The sequence below is a fragment of the Schistocerca nitens genome, chromosome 6 (assembly GCF_023898315.1).
Source record: "Schistocerca nitens isolate TAMUIC-IGC-003100 chromosome 6, iqSchNite1.1, whole genome shotgun sequence".
Taxonomy (NCBI): Eukaryota; Metazoa; Arthropoda; class Insecta; order Orthoptera; family Acrididae; genus Schistocerca; species Schistocerca nitens.
In genome coordinates, this window is record NC_064619.1 from 6,190,003 (window position 1) to 6,207,797 (window position 17,795).

Consider the following 17,795-nt stretch of genomic DNA (forward strand, 5'->3'; position numbering starts at 1 on the left):
GTACTCTACCCATACGTAATCGAAAAGGGTATCTGGAGGTACAAAGTGGTATTATTGAAACAAACAAAATGCTATGATGCAGAACATTTAACATGAAATATGTTTCAAGTTTTTGCAAGATACGTTACACGTTTAACGTCACACGTAGGTGAGATTAATTTTACACGTGATTGTCATCTGTTGGATTTCGCTACTGAAACTTATTGCATGTCCTTGTTCTTACAGAAGCGCGCTCGTTGTTAATTCGTTGCCAATGACACAACCGTTAGTCTGACAACATTTTAATAGAGTTCTCCATGAATACTTTTGTCTAATTAAGTCTCTTGAGAAGATTTTAGCTGTGAAGATGAAAGTTTAAATCTATCCCCTGAATTCGTCAGAGTAAATACGAGCGCACAATTTATCCTGTGTGAGTTCTTAGAGGCGTCTATAAATCGATCTTGCCGAATCACTATTTGCGTACAACGTAGCGAAGTAGCAGTACTGCGAGAAAGTGTTAGTGCATCTTAACAAACATCCGCAGAGGAAGCGTAAATTTCTCGTAATGTCGATTGCTTTTGGTTCAACACTTATTCAAGAGCTACCGAATCTTTGCAAATTGCAAATAGATCGTCTTGACTGACTTGGCTGACTTCAGTCTCACCAAACAGACCTGCTAACACTGTACTAGACAGTATATACACATATACTAACTGGTAAGCGACTGAAATAGGAAATCGGGCGCACAGACCCAGCAACGCCAAATGTTTAACATATTTACTCATTTTTATAGAAATCAGACGTTTGAAAAAAAATGTATTCATCGTTGTTGGAGTATATGATAACAAATTCAGACAAAATGGAACGCACGTCAGAGTAAAGGGTGCCCAAAAAGTCGTATCAACACACAATTGGCCCTCTCTGTCTTGTATTCTCTCATGCGAACGATCATAAAAGTACCTAATGTCATACCGTGCACTACGGCATGTATTCTTGCAGGCCCCCACTTCATCACGTCTCACACATGTTCCACTGGCGAGATATGTGGTGTCGTGCTGGTCAGCCGCTGTATTCCAGCGGGTGCTGGTTACTGTACCCTGCAGAGACACCAAATGCGTCCGCGAGCTGAAACAGATAGCTCCTCGCAGCATGAAATCTGGCATGAGCTGTCTGTCGTGGGCGAATGTACTCTGGAACCGGCAGCTCCCCACGCCCTCGCCATACTCGTGTTAAGTCCATCTCTCGCATGCAGATGGAACGCACTCTCATCACTGAAGGCAACAGAGCGCCGTACCACTCTCCAAGCAGCTCTTTCACGACACCAGAGTAGCCAGCCATGCTTGGCTACGTTGTGCCCAACATGTACAGCATCCGCCGATGAGTCATATAGCTGCCTGCAGGCTCACAATGCGACACCCTTCAAATGGATGAAGCTGTTAAACAGGCGTACGTACTTGCCGATGAGGCGTGGCTCTACACAGAATAAATTCTGTAAACACTGCTCGCCTCTAAATTCATCACATTTACTTCCTGCAGAGTCAAAACAGAGGGTGCACAGACAGGTCTCCAGAGCGCAGTCTAATCGCCGATGACCGTGACAAATGCATCACTAACACTATAACCACTCAACGAGCTCATATACGCCACATAATTTTTGAGGATGTTGCATATTTTCCGGCTGCGTATATGGCAGTTGGATTCTTTAAAGAACAGAGGACGAGGGGTTTACTGGTAGCCTATCTAAAGCAACATTTGTTTTTGAACCAAATAAAGATTATGTTAATCCACATACCACCCAGTCGGAATTCCATACAGACGGACTGTACTCGACACAACACTTGTCAGTAATCGATCCATGTACAGTGGAGCACGGCACCAGTGTCTTCCAAAAAGGCGCGCGCAAAAGTGTGGTTTTTTCAGGGGAGCATATCGCTGGTTCTATCGATCACAAAGGGATTTAGCGTTATGGATAGCCCTTGGCGTAGTAACCATGGGTATTCCTATAGGAAGAACATGCATACTGTAATTACCCTTCTGTATGAGATAAAAAATTAAACGTTACACACTTCCTACAGCACAGGCAAATTGAGCAAATCGGTTGTTTCTTTTCCATTAAGTCTGGTGTAGGGTGCACCCTAGGCGGGCTACAAAAGCACCATTTGATCATGGGCGGTTTCTGAGAAGACATCAAAATACCATGATTTTTGTACGCTTCACAGTTAATGAGTGGGCGGATTTGGTCAGCGACTCCTTAGTCGGGCTGTACCTTTTACCGTTCTGCTTGACCACCGGGAATTATCAGAGCTGTCTGCAACAGATTCTTCCAAGCTTGCTTGAAGATGTTCCAAAAACGCGAGGTGCAGCATGTGGTTCCAAGTTGATGGGGCGCCTGCTCTCTTTGTACTAGCTATTCGTATCCACTTGAACAGGTCATTCCTGCATAGATGCGTTGGGCGTGGTGGATCGGTTCCATGCGCGGGGAGGGGGAGGGGGGGAGATGGCCACTTTCTATTCATGGCAAATCGTCGAAATTTTTATCAGATATTTATAAAATGACGTTCTCTGGGAACAGCAAAACCTATGTCGATATCATTACCCAGAGGTTCAAAGTAGCCGTACTTACGCACGTAGCATATGCACTTTATATCCGGTCTGAATCGTAAATGCTGCTTTAACTGACGTGGTGAACACGTAACAAGGATCCTAGTGTCATCACAAGGGCTCTGAGATCGCAAAACTATGTTTTTAGTGAGCATTTATTCACCAGTAAGACTCTATGACGCACTGTCTCTGTAGAATGGGACCATACAAATATGCCCAAAGTGGTACTGAAGTGACGAAAAACGGCCTAAGAAGGGTCTTAACATGCCTGAAAAGAACTTATAAAATGAAACTGGAAAGACTGCAAATTCAGTAAAATATTTCTAATAACATTTTCACTCTTTTAAGATACAAATCACAATCCGGGCGTTTCTATTCAGTAAAGTATCCATATAAAATATAAACCAAACGACCTTGTGTTAACGATACATTATGTGTTCTTATTTGTTGTTTATATGCGCCAAAGTATATAAACGTGTCCAAGTATTAAATAAACGTCAGAAATATCATTAGATGAACGTCGGCCGAAGAACCCGAGACAGAAGCCAATAGGCAGTTTGTCAACAAGTGGCCACGAAAGCCTCAACAATTTTGTAAACTGTCAGTACTCTGCTGACCAACAGAATTCGTTTTATACAACCAGCACACCCTGCTCTAACAAGAAAAAGAAGGGAACAAGCAGAAAAAAGGCGAAGATGTTCCTCTGCTACAGACTCTGTCATTAAAGATGTGAACCAGGTGCCTTAGTCCTCATTTCGTCTTCCTCACCATCAGTTTTTTCATGAGAACATAATCACGCTATTTGTGCTAAAAGAGAATAGCAGATAAACAGTGACGATGGAAGAGAGGCGTGACACAGACAGCGAGAGAGGAAGAGAGAGGAGACAGTAATGGTGGGAGACATAAAGTGTCATGAAAGAGAAAGAGAGATGGATGAACAGTTGGAACCTGAGAGAGAGAGGAGATGTCGACGACCAGTGAGGGCCAGTGGCAGTAAAAGTGAAAGAGAGATGTTTGGAGACAGAATCACTGCGAACGAAAGAGAGAAGTTACAGTGGAAATGAGAAATGTAGGTGAGTCGAGACCATACATAGGCTTGGGAGTGTCTGGATCCTCCCAGACCGTCGAACTTTAGTATGTAGTTATAGAGGAGGGAAAATTTTGAACTGAAATTTTAGGCAGATAGGTATAAGGGGAAAAATAAGTTAGATTCCTCAGAATTTTTGAGCTGCCGATGTGTGGTCGAAATAGTGGCAGCGGGAAAGAAAGAGAGCAGGAGACAGTCTAAACGTGATATCAGACAGTGACAGTGGAATATACTGCAAATAAACGGCTGAAATAGGAGACAGCGTGAGAGAAGTTGGTGTACCAGAAATGTTGCGACCAACGTCTAGGGGAGATGGGACGCATTACAAGGATTAAGAATTACAGAACAATCCGTGACCGCAAACGTAGTAGGTGATGCTGTACACGAGAATACTGGAGGGGAACTTGAGGATTTTCTCATTCGACCGCTTTCCAACATACGAAGAGCACTTAACGGTATATGAACAGTGAGCTTGCAGACAGGCACTTAATCGTGGAATAACTGAGTGCAGTGTACGACCCGCTGGACACATCTAATGAGAACGCTTCCCAGACAGAGGTCAACGACACCACAGTGGTTTTGGACGTCTGCATCGAAATTCGTACGACTCTGGGTCACTAAGAACTGGCAAGACTAGACCGCGTGGGACACCATCCCCGCGTTCGGTCGTCAGCAAAGATACTGTGTTGGCTGCCGTGGAGGCTGACACAGGCACCAGTACATGTCCCGTTGCGCCGGGCGTAAGAACGTCGTGTAGCAGCGCGTTTTGAACGCCGGGTCTCTGCACGTCTTTCATCTCCAAAGGTTGCAGTTACTGCATCACGGTGACCGTCTTCAACGTGTGCGTTTCGCACAGTTTGTTCTGAAACGAAGTGGATGAGGTTTGCACTTCTCAGCTTATTTGTTGATCACTGGCCAGGTCCAATTAACTAGGGATGGCGTATTCAACCACAATAATGAGCTTAGTCGGGCCGTAACTTTTACCATCGCGCTTAAGCACCGCGAATTATCAGAGCTTTCTGGAACAGTTTCTTCCCGGCTCGCTTGAAGATGCTCCAGCTATTATGAGGCGCAACATGTGGTTCCAAAACTTGATGGGACGCCTGCTCATTTTGTACTGGCTGTTCGTCAGCACTTGAAAAGGTCACACCTGCATAGGTGAACTGGGCGTGGTGTACCGGTTCCCTGGCCCCCACGCTCACTGGATTTATCGAGCCTTGATGTCTTTCTACGGCCGTGAAATCTCTCATGCATCACGATCCTGTGGGGTCCGCAATGGATCTTTTCGCAAGAATTGTCCGCGCAGCTGCTGCAACCAAAGAAAGCGAGTCCGGCAGTCAGTGCTCGGTCGGTGCCAGGCCAGCGTGGCGTCTGACGGTGCAGGCTTCGAGAGTGTGTTACAACATTAGAGTTGCATTCGTGTCGTACACCATGTGCGCTCATTATGTCAGACAAATGTTTCAAATGAACCACTCTGTTGTTTCCTTTCCGATCCTCGACTTCTGCTACAACTTACCCCTGACATTTGCTGTCATGCCTATGTAAGTCTCAATCCTTACCATGTGCCCCAACTCCCCTAGAAGTCCGTCGCAAGACTGGGACACTCTGTACATGAGAAGTGGCAGTGAGAGGGAGACTTAACTACAAATAGAGACTGGCTAAAAGAATGTAGAATGTTCTTTGTTAAAAGTTTGCGAATATGTTGGCATGCAAACATTTTTGGTGAGAAAGGCGGAATGAGGGCTGAGGGAGCTGCTTCCCCACTTTTCTGCAAGAGTCTTTTGAAGAGGAACACACTCGCCTTTTTTGTGTTCGGCAGGAGCATTTTTCTGCTGGTTTAGGTACTCATATATGTTCGTTGCACTCCCCATTTTTGTATCATCTGTTAAACGTGGGGCGTCCATGGTCGCTTGATGTCAGTGTGGAGAGGTATTTTGCGATCCTTTTATTTGGTAATGTCAAAGATACAGTCTGTTTCTTTGCTCGTTTCCAAAGGGTAAGGTAACATACTAAATGTGAGACTGAAGCGGACCAACACGAGCCGTTTTCTCTCCTTTCTATGTTAACATAGCATAACGGTGGTAAACCATGCTGGACGAGCAGTGTTCAGTGAAATGTTCAGTTTAGTTTTCTCAGTATTTTTGAGAAAATATCGACTGTAAAAAATTGCCTGATACATATTTGTACTCCTTCTGCGACAGTATATCGGAAAACGATAAAAATATACACGGGATCAGTAGGAAAAATACAACATAGCTGTTTCAGTCTCTCGATGAAAAAAAAAAGGTTACAAGAACAAACGCTTGCCTTTTCCATACTTGCACTTGACGAATAGTTAATGAAATATTAGGAGTGTCTACATTATATGAGACATCCTATTTATGGTGATGGGAAGAACGAGAAGATTTATCGAGAATGCTGCAGTAGGGTAAGGTTGTCAAACTTGCAAGCGAGATACCGTGGTTAAAACACTATCTGATTTTACTTTTAAAATGATGTTCTATACTATTATCAGTCTCACGCTTACGACCATAAACAGTGTTAGATTTTCCCGTACTTTCACCTTCGGTTGTCGAAAATTCAGTGAAACCTTAGGAGTGTCTACGATATATGAGACATCCACCATATTGAGATAAGAGGCGTTGAGCCAGTCTAAAGATGTCAAAACTGCAAGTGAAGCACCGTGGTTAAAACGCTAAGCCAGCCTTTTCTGTATTTCCTTTTACGAGTCGCAGTGTAGGCTACTACCAGAGCGATATGGTAAGCTATCCATGTAGAACGTGAACTATGCCCTAGCGATCAATCTACTGTAAGGAATATTGTTTACTTGCACATAAAATAACAGATAAGATTAGACGCGCGTCTTATTGCGTTGCACAGCGTCCCACAGAAATGCTTCCATTGGGCGGCGCTCGAGGGACACTTAAAGAATTGGGTGTGAGGTTGGGAAATTTTGTACATCTAATACACCTTCATCAGTCACAAAATTTACTCTTTCTGTTTAAGTCTACAAGTTTCGGAGTTACAAATCTGTTATCAAGGGCTACGCTGACGTTACGGGGCGTTACCTCTGCTTCAGTTTATCACGTATCAATAAGGGAACGACACGGCAGTTAGCTGTAGAAGAAAGCGCCTTATATAAGATTAACGAAGAAATAAAGTATTAATACAGGCTCCTTCGTTTGACCACAAAATATTCGTGCTCTACACGGTTGAAAAGTATCCGTAACTGCCCTTTTTTGTGACCATCCACACTAGTGCAGAAGACGAGCCTTCAGTAGAGAACAGAAGTTAAGGACTAAATAATATAACGCTTCACTTATTCGCTAATTTTTATGAAATCTTTTTCTCGTAAAATGGTCCACCGTGTTACGCAGTATAGTGGCACACTGTCTTTTAGTGAAGAAAATATGAGCTTTTCTGCGTATCGCATCGGATTTGTGGCTGGATTCAGGAATTTCTACCAGACGCAACTCAACACATTGTCCTTAATGTGATAAAATCGACAAATGTGAAGGTAATTTTGAGAGAACCCCTAACGGGGTGTTGGGGTTACTGTTTGGAGTATATATAAATGATTTAGTCGATAACGTTGGACAACTCGTAGGCAGTTCGCTGACTATGCTGTTTTCTATAGGAAGACTGCACTTGGGAAGACTGCTCTGAAGTGCAAAAATAAGACTACTGGGGATCTACAGTTGATGCAGAAACTGTCAGTTGTCCCTAAACGAAAATAAATGTAACGTATTGTGCGTGAAAAGCGGAAGGATCCAGTACTTTTTGATTAGGTTATTGACAATATATCACTAGAACAGGTAGAGTGGTAGAAGGGTTCCCAAATTAGGAATAAGTGGGAGGGGATGGCTAGTTACGAGGTTTACCTTACAACGAAGGGTAACCTCTCCCGAAAACTGTGGTCGGAATTGGGAGACTGGAACTACTTTTAATTAATCCCGGGATAATGTTGTCGAATATCCCAGGCAAGTAATCGAAAGTGTGTGTCAATCGTAAAATATCTAGGAGTAGCAGTATGGAGTGATGTTAAGTGGAACAATTACATATGAGTATCATTAATCGTACGAAAATAGGATGCCAGGCTGAGATTCGTCGAAGGAATCTTAAGAAAATCTCGCGAAACACTTATTCGACTGATTATTTAATGTTCCTCATGAGTCTGACCAAGGGGGAGTGTTAGAAATATTAGCGAAGCTCCAAAGAAGGGCGGTGTATTTCGTTACGCAATCGTTTAGTAGTCAGGAGATGTTCAACAAAGTCCAATTGCAGGCGTTACGAGAGAGACGTTGAGCATCACGGAGAGATTTACCGCTGAAATTCCCAGAGTGTACAGTCCACAGTGAGTGGGGCAACATACTAATTCCTCCTATGTACTTCTCACGAAAAGACCTAAAAGAAAACTAAACTTCTCCCGAGCACGCCATGAGGGCCAAAAGGCGCCGACCGATCGCCGTGTCATCCTCAGCCCACAGGCGTCACTGGATGCGGATATGGAGGGGCTTGTGGTCAGCACACCGCTCTCCCAGCCGTATGTCAGTTTACGAGACCGGAACCGCTACTTCTCAGTCAAGTAGCTCCTCAGTTTGCCTCACAAGGGCTAAGTGCACCCCGCTTGCCAACAGCGCTCGTCAGACCGGATGGTCACCCATCCAAGTGCTAGCCCAGCCCGACAGCGCTTAATTTCGGTGATCTGACGGGAACCGGTGTTACCACTGCGGCAAGGCCGTAGGCCCCTCGAAATTACCAGGGCGAGAGAATCAGGAAAGATGAGCTCATTCAAAGGTTTGTCGTCGGTCGTTCTTCCCACGCAGGATCTATGAATGGAACAAGGAAAGAAGTGACAGGTAGTGGTCCCAGAAATCCCCTCCACCGAGCACCGTATGGTCGCATACGGAGTATAGGTTGTTCATTTACCGATAGCTGATTAACTGACGCTTGTGTAACTCCCAGAAACGTCCGTGTAGTCCTTGAAAATGCGATTTTGGCACCAATACACGTTGAACTACTTCAAAAAAATTGTGGCTGATAGCGGCGTGTGTAAATAAGACGACCTGTACGTGATGTGTTCTGTGCAGACGGAAGCGCAGAAGAGTCGGCGGCGTCGCCATTGTGCTCTATACCTCCGGCCCACACGATTAGCCACAGTCGTTTAATACCCAGGAACTCACGACCCTGGGACGAGCGCCACATTTGACCAGTTTCTGCTTATGACTCTCCCTAGATTAATTTATATGCGCAGAAAACTACAGCTGTCACTTTGTACCGTGATACTTAACGTATCTGCTTTATGGCATCCACAATGAATCCAAGAGTGGCTAAGTACTTTCACCAATCTTAAAAACGTAAAAATCAACGTCAAATATTCTACACGAACGCTGGTGCACGGCAGAGTTATACGCTATTGGCTGGTACGTCGCGTGCTGTACTGCCTAGCCACTGCGTGTCGGCGCAACAGCCGCCTTCTTAAGACCGTTTCGCACGAGCGACTTTCTGGTCAGAATCGACCACTTGTCGTGGGTGCGCCGCACCTGCCTGCAGCCGACCACGTCTCGAATGGGCCAGTGACGTCAATGATCGACTGAGGGTGCCGAGTTCTGCAATCACGAGTACGGGATTAGCCGAGCGGTCTTGGGCGCTGCAGTCGTGGACTGTGCGGCTGGTCCCGGCGGATTGTTCGAATCCTCCCTCGGGCATGGGTGTGTGTGTTTGTCCTTAGGATAATTTAGGTTAAGTAGTGTGTAAGCTTAGGGACTGATGACCTTAGCAGTTAAGTCCCATAAGATTTCACACACATTTGAACATTTGAATCCCGAGTAGGCTGTGGACTGTGCATGCGCAAAAACAGGGAACTTAGCTTCGTCTTGTAACACCGGAAATTATCCGATTCTGGCCGTGGTCACTTGTAAAACAGTGATCGATACTGTCCTTCCCTGTTTTCTTAATTTTTATTTTGTTGTTTGTTTTGTTTTCATGACACACTAAAAAGATCGGATGAAAACCTATTACTGAGACTATTAGTGTTCTCCAACAAGTGACGGCAGATATGTGAAAGCAAAGAGCTATTTTGGTTTCACAATGCCTAAACAAAGAAAAAGCTTACACTGTGTATAAATACAAATGTGAAAAGGTTCTATAATGAAAAATGATTCAACAGCGAAAAAGTCAGACCTAGTGAACAAGGAAAGTGATTTTCACTGTTATTTTACTCTTTAAAAGAAAATTAGAAAGGAGAAAGGACATATGTCCTATTTATTTCCCTCTAAATATTGTTTAAAATGTTTCTATGTATATATTTTGTCGAGCAAATAAATGCTGATATTTTCAAATGTTTGGAGGACAATTTTCCTACTCTTTCAGTTGTTAGCAATGTGAAGGTTTTATCATAAGGATTCTTTCAAGAACACTGACCGTTAATTTTGGTTTGATCATTAATAAACCCTACCCTTGTTGCTAGTTTCTTAATATGGTTACACATTTAGATAGTTTTGAAACAGTATGTTTCCTCAGGACCTCACTTTCAGTGTTTGGGTACCAAACAGCACAACAAAAAGCTGTCACTACAGGAAATTCTGTCGCCTATGTGTAAAAAAAATATCACAATAGATTGAGACAAGAAAATTCCTTATGTATGAGGTTTTTACGAGCACGTTACTACAGTAATCATAACCTATCCTAGAGACTACAGCCTACAGCCCCCACAACCCACCCCCCCCTCTTCCCTCATGAACTCTGTACCCCTAGCGCAGGTGAGGTGGCTTGCGTGCCTCAACGATACAGATAGCCAAAACGCAAGGGTATCTGTGGAGAGACCAGACTAACCCGTGGTTCCTGAAGAGGGGGAACATTCTGAACGATTGGTTGATCTGACACTGTAACATTCGTTCCTGCTGTGCTGGTGCAGATCCAGGGTAAACTATAGCCGTTGCTTTTCCTGAGCGCATGCACCTCGTTTGTATTGCACCCTCTTGGCTAAAAAGTCTCGTGGACAAAATAGTCTCCAGTTTAGATCTCCAGACGGGAATTGTTAAGGAGGATGTCGTCATCAGTAAAAACAAAATTATCAAACAAGGTTACTGGATTGTACTCGAATTAAACAAAAGGCTTCGGAAATGAGGCACTCAAATTAGTAGATGTTTTGTACTATTTGGACAGTACTATTTGGCTGAAGTAGAGAGGACATAAGATGCACATAAGCAACATCACTAAAAGCATATCTGAAAAAAAAGGTTTTTCAACACAGAGTATTCAAGTGCTTGGAAGTGTTTTATGAAGATATCTGATTGGAGTTTAACCTTGAAGGGAAGTCTGACTTCGAGGATGAAGAGTTCAGACAGAAAGAGAGTAGAAGCATTCGAAATGGGAATTGAAACTACCAGTTTACGCTTACCAATCACAATTTATTTTATTTCCACTAAGCGTTTCAGTGGTTTAAACCTCCACTATCAGGTAAATATATGCAATTTAATAACGTACGTATTAGATGTGTGTACGATTTGTGACACTGTCCCATGTGCTCACAGGTTCCTTCTCCTGACGTGTTTCCATAACATGTACTTTGTACGAGGTGCATTCAAGTTCTAAGGCCTCCGATTTTTTTTTTCTAATTAACTACTCACCCGAAATCGATGAAACTGGCGTTACTTCTCGACGTAATCGCCCTGCAGACGTACACATTTTTCACAACGCTGACGCCATGATTCCATGGCAGCGGCGAAGGCTTCTTTAGGAGTCTGTTTTGACCACTGGAAAATCGCTGAGGCAATAGCAGCACGGCTGGTGAATGTGCGGCCACGGAGAGTGTCTTTCATTGTTGGAAAAAGCCAAAAGTCACTAGGAGCCAGGTCAGGTGAGTAGGGAGCATGAGGAATCACTTCAAAGTTGTTATCACGAAGAAACTGTTGCGTAACGTTAGCTCGATGTGCAGGTGCGTTGTCTTGGTGAAACAGCACACGCGCAGCCCTTCCCGGACGTTTTTGTTGCAGTGCAGGAAGGAATTTGTTCTTCAAAACATTTTCGTAGGATGCACCTGTTACCGTAGTGCCCTTTGGGTAAGGATTACGCCCTCGCTGTCCCAGAACATGGACACCATCATTTTTTCAGCACGGGCGATTACCCGAATTTTTTTTGGTGGCGGTGAATCTGCATGCTTCCATTGAGCTGACTGGCGCTTTGTTTCTGGATTGAAAAATGGCATCCACGTCTCATCCATTGTCACAACCGACAAAAAGAAAGTCCCATTCATGCTATCGTTGCGCGTCAACATTGCTCGGCAACATGCCACACGGGCAGCCATCTGGTCGTCCGTCAGCATTCGTGGCACCCACCTGGATGACACTTTTCGCATTTTCAGGTCGTCATGCAGGATTGTGTGCACAGAACCCACTGAAATGCCAACTCTGGAGGCGATCTGTTCAACAGTCATTCGGCGATCCCCCAAAACAATTCTCTCCACTTTCTCGATCGTGTCGTCAGACCGGCTTGTGCGAGCCCGAGGTCGTTTCGGTTTGTTGTCACACGATGTTCTGCCTTCATTAAACTGTCGCACCCACGAACGTACTTTCGACACATCCATAACTCCATCACCACATGTCTCCTTCAACTGTTGATGAATTTCAATTGGTTTCACACCATGCAAATTCAGAAAATGATTGCACGCTGTTCAAGTAAGGAAAACGTCGCCATTTTAAGTATTTAAAAGAGTTCTCATTCTCGCCGTTGGCGGTAAAATTCCATATGCCGTACGGTGCTGCCGTCTCTGGGACGTATTGACAATGAACGCGGCCTAATTTTAAAACAATGCGCATGTTTCTCTCTGTTTCCAGTCCGGAGAAAAAATATCAGAGGCCTTAGAACTTGAATGCACCTCGTAAACTGATGATTTTAAAGGTGTTTAAAACCGAGAAGAAACGGAGATCGTGACTGGTTACCCATAACGTACACGTAACACATACACTGATAAGCCAGAACATATGACCACCTACTTAATAGCCAGTGTGTCTACGTTTGGCACGGACAACAGCGGCGACGCTTCGTGGTATGGAAGCAATGAGACCTGGTAAGTCGCTGGAGGGGGTTGGCTCCACATCTGCACACACAAGTCACCTAATTCCCGTAAATTCCAGGGAGGGGGGCGATGACCTCTGTCACCACGTTCAATCACATCCCAGACGTGTTCGATCGGGTTCAGATCTGACAAGTTGGGAGGCCAGCACGTCAATCAGAACTCGCCACTGAGTTCCTCGAACCACTACATCAAGCTCTTGGCCTTGTGACATGGCACATCTTTTTGAAAAATGCCACTGCCATCGAAAAAACAAGATCGTCATGAAGGGGTGTACATGGTCTGCAACCGGCGTACGATACTCCTTTGGTTGTCACTGTGCCTTGCACGAGCTCCATTGAACCCATGCATACCCACGTGAATGTTCCGCAGAGCATAATGGAGCCGCCGCCAGCTCGTCTCCGTCCCGCAGTACAGGTGTCGAGGAGCTGTTCCCCTGGAAGGCGACAGATTCGCGCCCTCCCACAGGTATGATGGAGAGGGTATCGGGATTCCTCTGACCATGCAACGCTCTACCACTGCGCCAAAGCCCTGTGCGAAAGGTCACCTGCCTACTTCAGTCGCAGTTGCCGATGTCGTGGTATTACCATTGGCAACTATAGGTCGTCGGCTGCGGAGGCCCCCCGTTAGAAGCTTTCGGTGCACTTCTACTCTGACCAACACTAAAATCTGATGTTAGTTCCGCCACAGTTCTCCGCCTGTCCTATCTTACCAGTCTGCCCAGCCTGTGACGTCCGACACCTGTAACGAGGGGTGCCCGCCCGGCTTGCTTTCGCCACGTGGTGGAGAAACTCACCACAGCACTTCTCGAATACCCGACAAGTGGTGCGGTTTTGGAAATAGTCGTGCCGAGCCTCCGGGCCCTGACAATCTGCCCTCGCTCAAACTCAGACAGATCGCTCGCCTTCCCCATTCCACACACAGACTGCACGCTCACTCATACTACATGCACCGCGCATGAGTCTGACTAGCAGTCATCCCTCGCCAGGTGACGCTGCTATCACTTGGATGGGTTTTTATCGACAGTCGGCGGTCATAATGTTCTGGCTGCTCAGTGCAGGAGTCTAGTGCAGGTGTCTTATTCATTCACATAAATTAACCTAGTAATGGAGTTTTAAACATCCGAAACGCATACTTAAAATAAAATAAATTGCGACTGACGAAATTATGCCTTGTAGTCCCAACTAACACCAGTAACAGTCATGGCAAAGCCTAACGTCAAATGTTCACCCTCGAAGTTTTGAAATGTGCTGCTGCAAAAGAATGGTGAAGATTAGATGGACACATCCAATAACTAATGAGAAAGTACTGAATCGAATTGAGGAAATAAGAAATTTGTAGCACTACGTGACTAAAAGAAGCCATCATTTGATGGGAAACATTCTGAGGCATTAAGAAAACTTCAGTTTGGTAATGGAGGAAAGGGGGGGGGAGGGAGAGACCAAGTCATCAATACTGGAAGGAGGTTTCGATGGATGTAAGTTGCAGTAGCTATACACAGATGTGGAGGCCTACGGAAGATACACTAACATGGAGAGCTGCATCAAACCAGTCTTCGGACCTCTTCTCCTCCTTTTCAGCGATCACAGGTCCTGTAGTCCACGCATTGCGTCAACGATCTGCTTGCATCTTCTTCTATCTCTCGCTATCTCTTTCCATCCTGCGCGAAGATCTCTGGTGGTGTGACGTCCTTCTCCCTGTCATCAAAAATGGTTCAAATGGCTCTGAGCACTATGGGACTCAACTGCTGTGGTCATAAGTCCCCTAGAACTTAGAACTACTTAAACCTAACTAACCTAAGGACATCACACACATCCATGCCCGAGGCAGGATTCGAACCTGCGACCGGAGCTCTCTGTCATCCTTCCACCGTGTGCGAGGTAGGTCCAATGGTCTTGTCACTTCGAGAGTTCCCTCAGATGCCTTCATAGGAATTCTCCCAGCTTTTAATTTCTGGGCGATAGTGGGTTGCTTCATTAACTGACAAAATTTCAGTGTTCTTTCGAGCTCTCCGGCTCTCATCCTCCAACAGAGGTCCCCAGATTGTTATCATTCTTTTGAAAACATTCAGTTTTTCTCTTCCTTTCTTTCTTGGTAAACATCCAACTTCCCGAACCGTGCAGTACAATCGATCAGTTGTTATGCATCTTCATCTTTGTGGTGATTGACAAAGCTTTACTTTTGAGTGGGCTTCTCAGACCGTACATACGTCTTGATCCTGAGGCTATTCTCTCATTTATATTCAGTGTTATTATATTTTTACTACCGAAGTGCGATCCAATGTATTCAAACTGATGAACTATTCTGAATTTGGAATGGTGATCAATTTCAAAGTGTGTATTTGGGTTTATGACTCGACCTACTTCCATATATTCTGTTTTCTCTTGGTTTATCAAAAGTTCCACTTTGCTGGCACTGTGCCTGAGAGATTTGTACATTCCTTCAGCTCTTCTTCTGTTTCACTGACTAAGGCTATATCATCTACGTATGGAGCTTTACCCCCCCATGAACCATGGACCTTGCCGTTGGTGGGGAGGCTTGAGGGCCTCAGCGATACAGATAGCCGTACCGTACGTACAACAACGGAGGGCTAGCTGTTGAGAGGCCAGACAAACGTGTGGTTCCTGAAGAGAGGCAGCAGCCTTTTCAGTAGTTGCAAGGGCAACAGTCTGGATGATTGACTGATCTGGCCTTGTAACAATAACCAAAACGGGCTTGCTGTGCTGGTACTGCGAACGGCTGAAAGCAAGGGGAAACTACGGCCGTAATTTTTCCCGAGGGCATGCAGCTTTACTGTATGATTAAATGATGATGGCGTCCTCTTGGGTAAAATAGTCCGGAGGTAAAATAGTCCCCCATTCGGATCTCCGGGCGGGGACTACTCAACAGGATGTCGTTATCAGGAGAAAGAAAACTGGCGTTCTACGGATCGGAGCGTGGAATGTCAGGTCCCTTAATCGGGCAGGTAGGTTAGAAAATTTAAAAAGGGAAATGGATAGGTTAAAGTTAGATATAGTGGGAATTAGTGAAGTTCGGTGGCAGGAGGAACAAGACTTCTGGTCAGGTGACTACAGGGTTATAAACACAAAGTCAAATAGGGGTAATGCAGGAGTAGGTTTAATAATGAATAGGAAAACAGGAATGCGGGTAAGCTACTACAAACAGCATAGTGAACGCATTATTGTGGCCAAGATAGATACGAAGCCCACACCTACTACAGTAGTACAAGTTTATATGCCAACTAGCTCTGCAGATGACGAAGAAATTGAAGAAATGTATGAGGAAATAAAAGAAATTATTCAGATAGTGAAGGGAGACGAAAATTTAATAGTCATGGGTGACTGGAATTCGTCAGTAGGAAAAGGGAGACAAGGAAACGTAGTAGGTGAATATGGATTGGGGCTAAGAAATGAAAGAGGAAGCCGCCTTGTAGAATTTTGCACAGAGCACAACTTAATCATAGCTAACAATTGGTTTAAGAATCATGATAGAAGGTTGTATACATGGAAGAATCCTGGAGATACTAAAAGGTATCAGATAGATTATATAATGGTAAGACAGAGATTTAGGAACCAGGTTTTAAATTGTAAGACATTTCCAGGGGCAGATGTGGACTCTGACCACAATCTATTGGTTATGAGCTGTAGATTAAAACTGAAGAAAGTGCAAAAAGGTGGGAATTTAAGAAGATGGGATCTGGATAAACTGAAAGAACCAGAGGTTGTACAGAGTTTCAGGGAGAGCATAAGGGAACAATTGACAGGAATGGGGAAAGAAATACAGTAGAAGATGAATGGGTAGCTTTGAGGGATGAAGTAGTGAAGGCAGCAGAGGATCAAGTAGGTAAAAAGACGAGGGCTAGTAGAAATCCTTGGGTAACAGAAGAAATATTGAATTTAATTGATGAAAGGAGAAAATATAAAAATGCAGTAAATGAAGCAGGCAAAAAGGAATACAAATGTCTGAAAAATGAGATCGACAGGAAGTGCAAAATGGCTAAGCAGGGATGGCTAGAGGACAAATGTAAGGATGTAGAGGCTTATCTCACTAGGGGTAAGATAGATACTGCCTACAGGAAAATTAAAGAGACCTTTGGAGAGAAGAGAACCACTTGTATGAACATCAAGAGTTCAGATGGAAACCCAGTTCTAAGCAAAGAAGGGAAGGCAGAAAGGTGGAGGGAGTATATAGAGGGTCTATTCAAGGGCGATGTACTTGAGGACAATATTATGGAAATGGAAGAGGATGTAGATGAAGATGAAATGGGAGATACGATACTGCGTGAAGAGTTTGACAGAGCACTGAAAGACCTGAGTCGAAACAAGGCCCCGGGAGTAGACAACATTCCATTGGAACTACTGACGGCCTTGGGAGAGCCAGTCCTGACAAAACTCTACCATCTGGTGAGCAAGATGTATGAAACAGGCGAAATACCCTCAGACTTCAAGAAGAATATAATAATTCCAATCCCAAAGAAAGCAGGTGTTGACAGATGTAAGAATTACCGAACTATCAGTTTAATAAGCCACAGCTGCAAAATACTAACACGAATTCTTTACAGACGAATGGAAAAACTAGTAGAAGCCGACCTCGGGGAAGATCAGTTTGGATTCCGTAGAAATACTGGAACATGTGAGGCAATATTGACCTTACGACTTATCTTAGAAGAAAGATTAAGGAAAGGCAAACCTACGTTTCTAGCATTTGTGGTCTTAGAGAAAGCTTTTGACAATGTTGACTGGAATACTCTCTTTCAAATTCTAAAGGTGGCAGGGGTAAAATACAGGGAGCGAAAGGTTATTTAGAATTTGTACAGAAACCAGATGGCTGTTATAAGAGTCGAGGGACATGAAGGGGAAACAGTGGTTGGGAAGGGAGTGAGGCAGGGTTGTAGCCTGTCCCCGATGTTATTCAATCTGTATATTGAGCAAGTAGTAAAGGAAACAAAAGAAAAGTTCGGAGTACGTATTAAAATCCATGGAGAAGAAATAAAAATTTTGAGGTTCGGCGATGACATTGTAATTCTGTCAGAGACAGCAAAGGACTTGGATG

At 44.4% G+C, this 17,795-nt stretch overlaps 1 protein-coding gene and 1 pseudogene across 1 annotated transcript in view; both read right to left on the reverse strand.

The window, feature by feature from the left end:
* The window catches only part of LOC126262659 (uncharacterized), an 846,834-nt gene that overhangs the window by 130,251 nt on the left and 698,788 nt on the right, over positions 1-17,795 (reverse strand). The gene's annotated exons all lie outside the window — the stretch shown is intronic.
* Positions 8,296-8,413, reverse strand: LOC126264021 (5S ribosomal RNA; annotated as a pseudogene).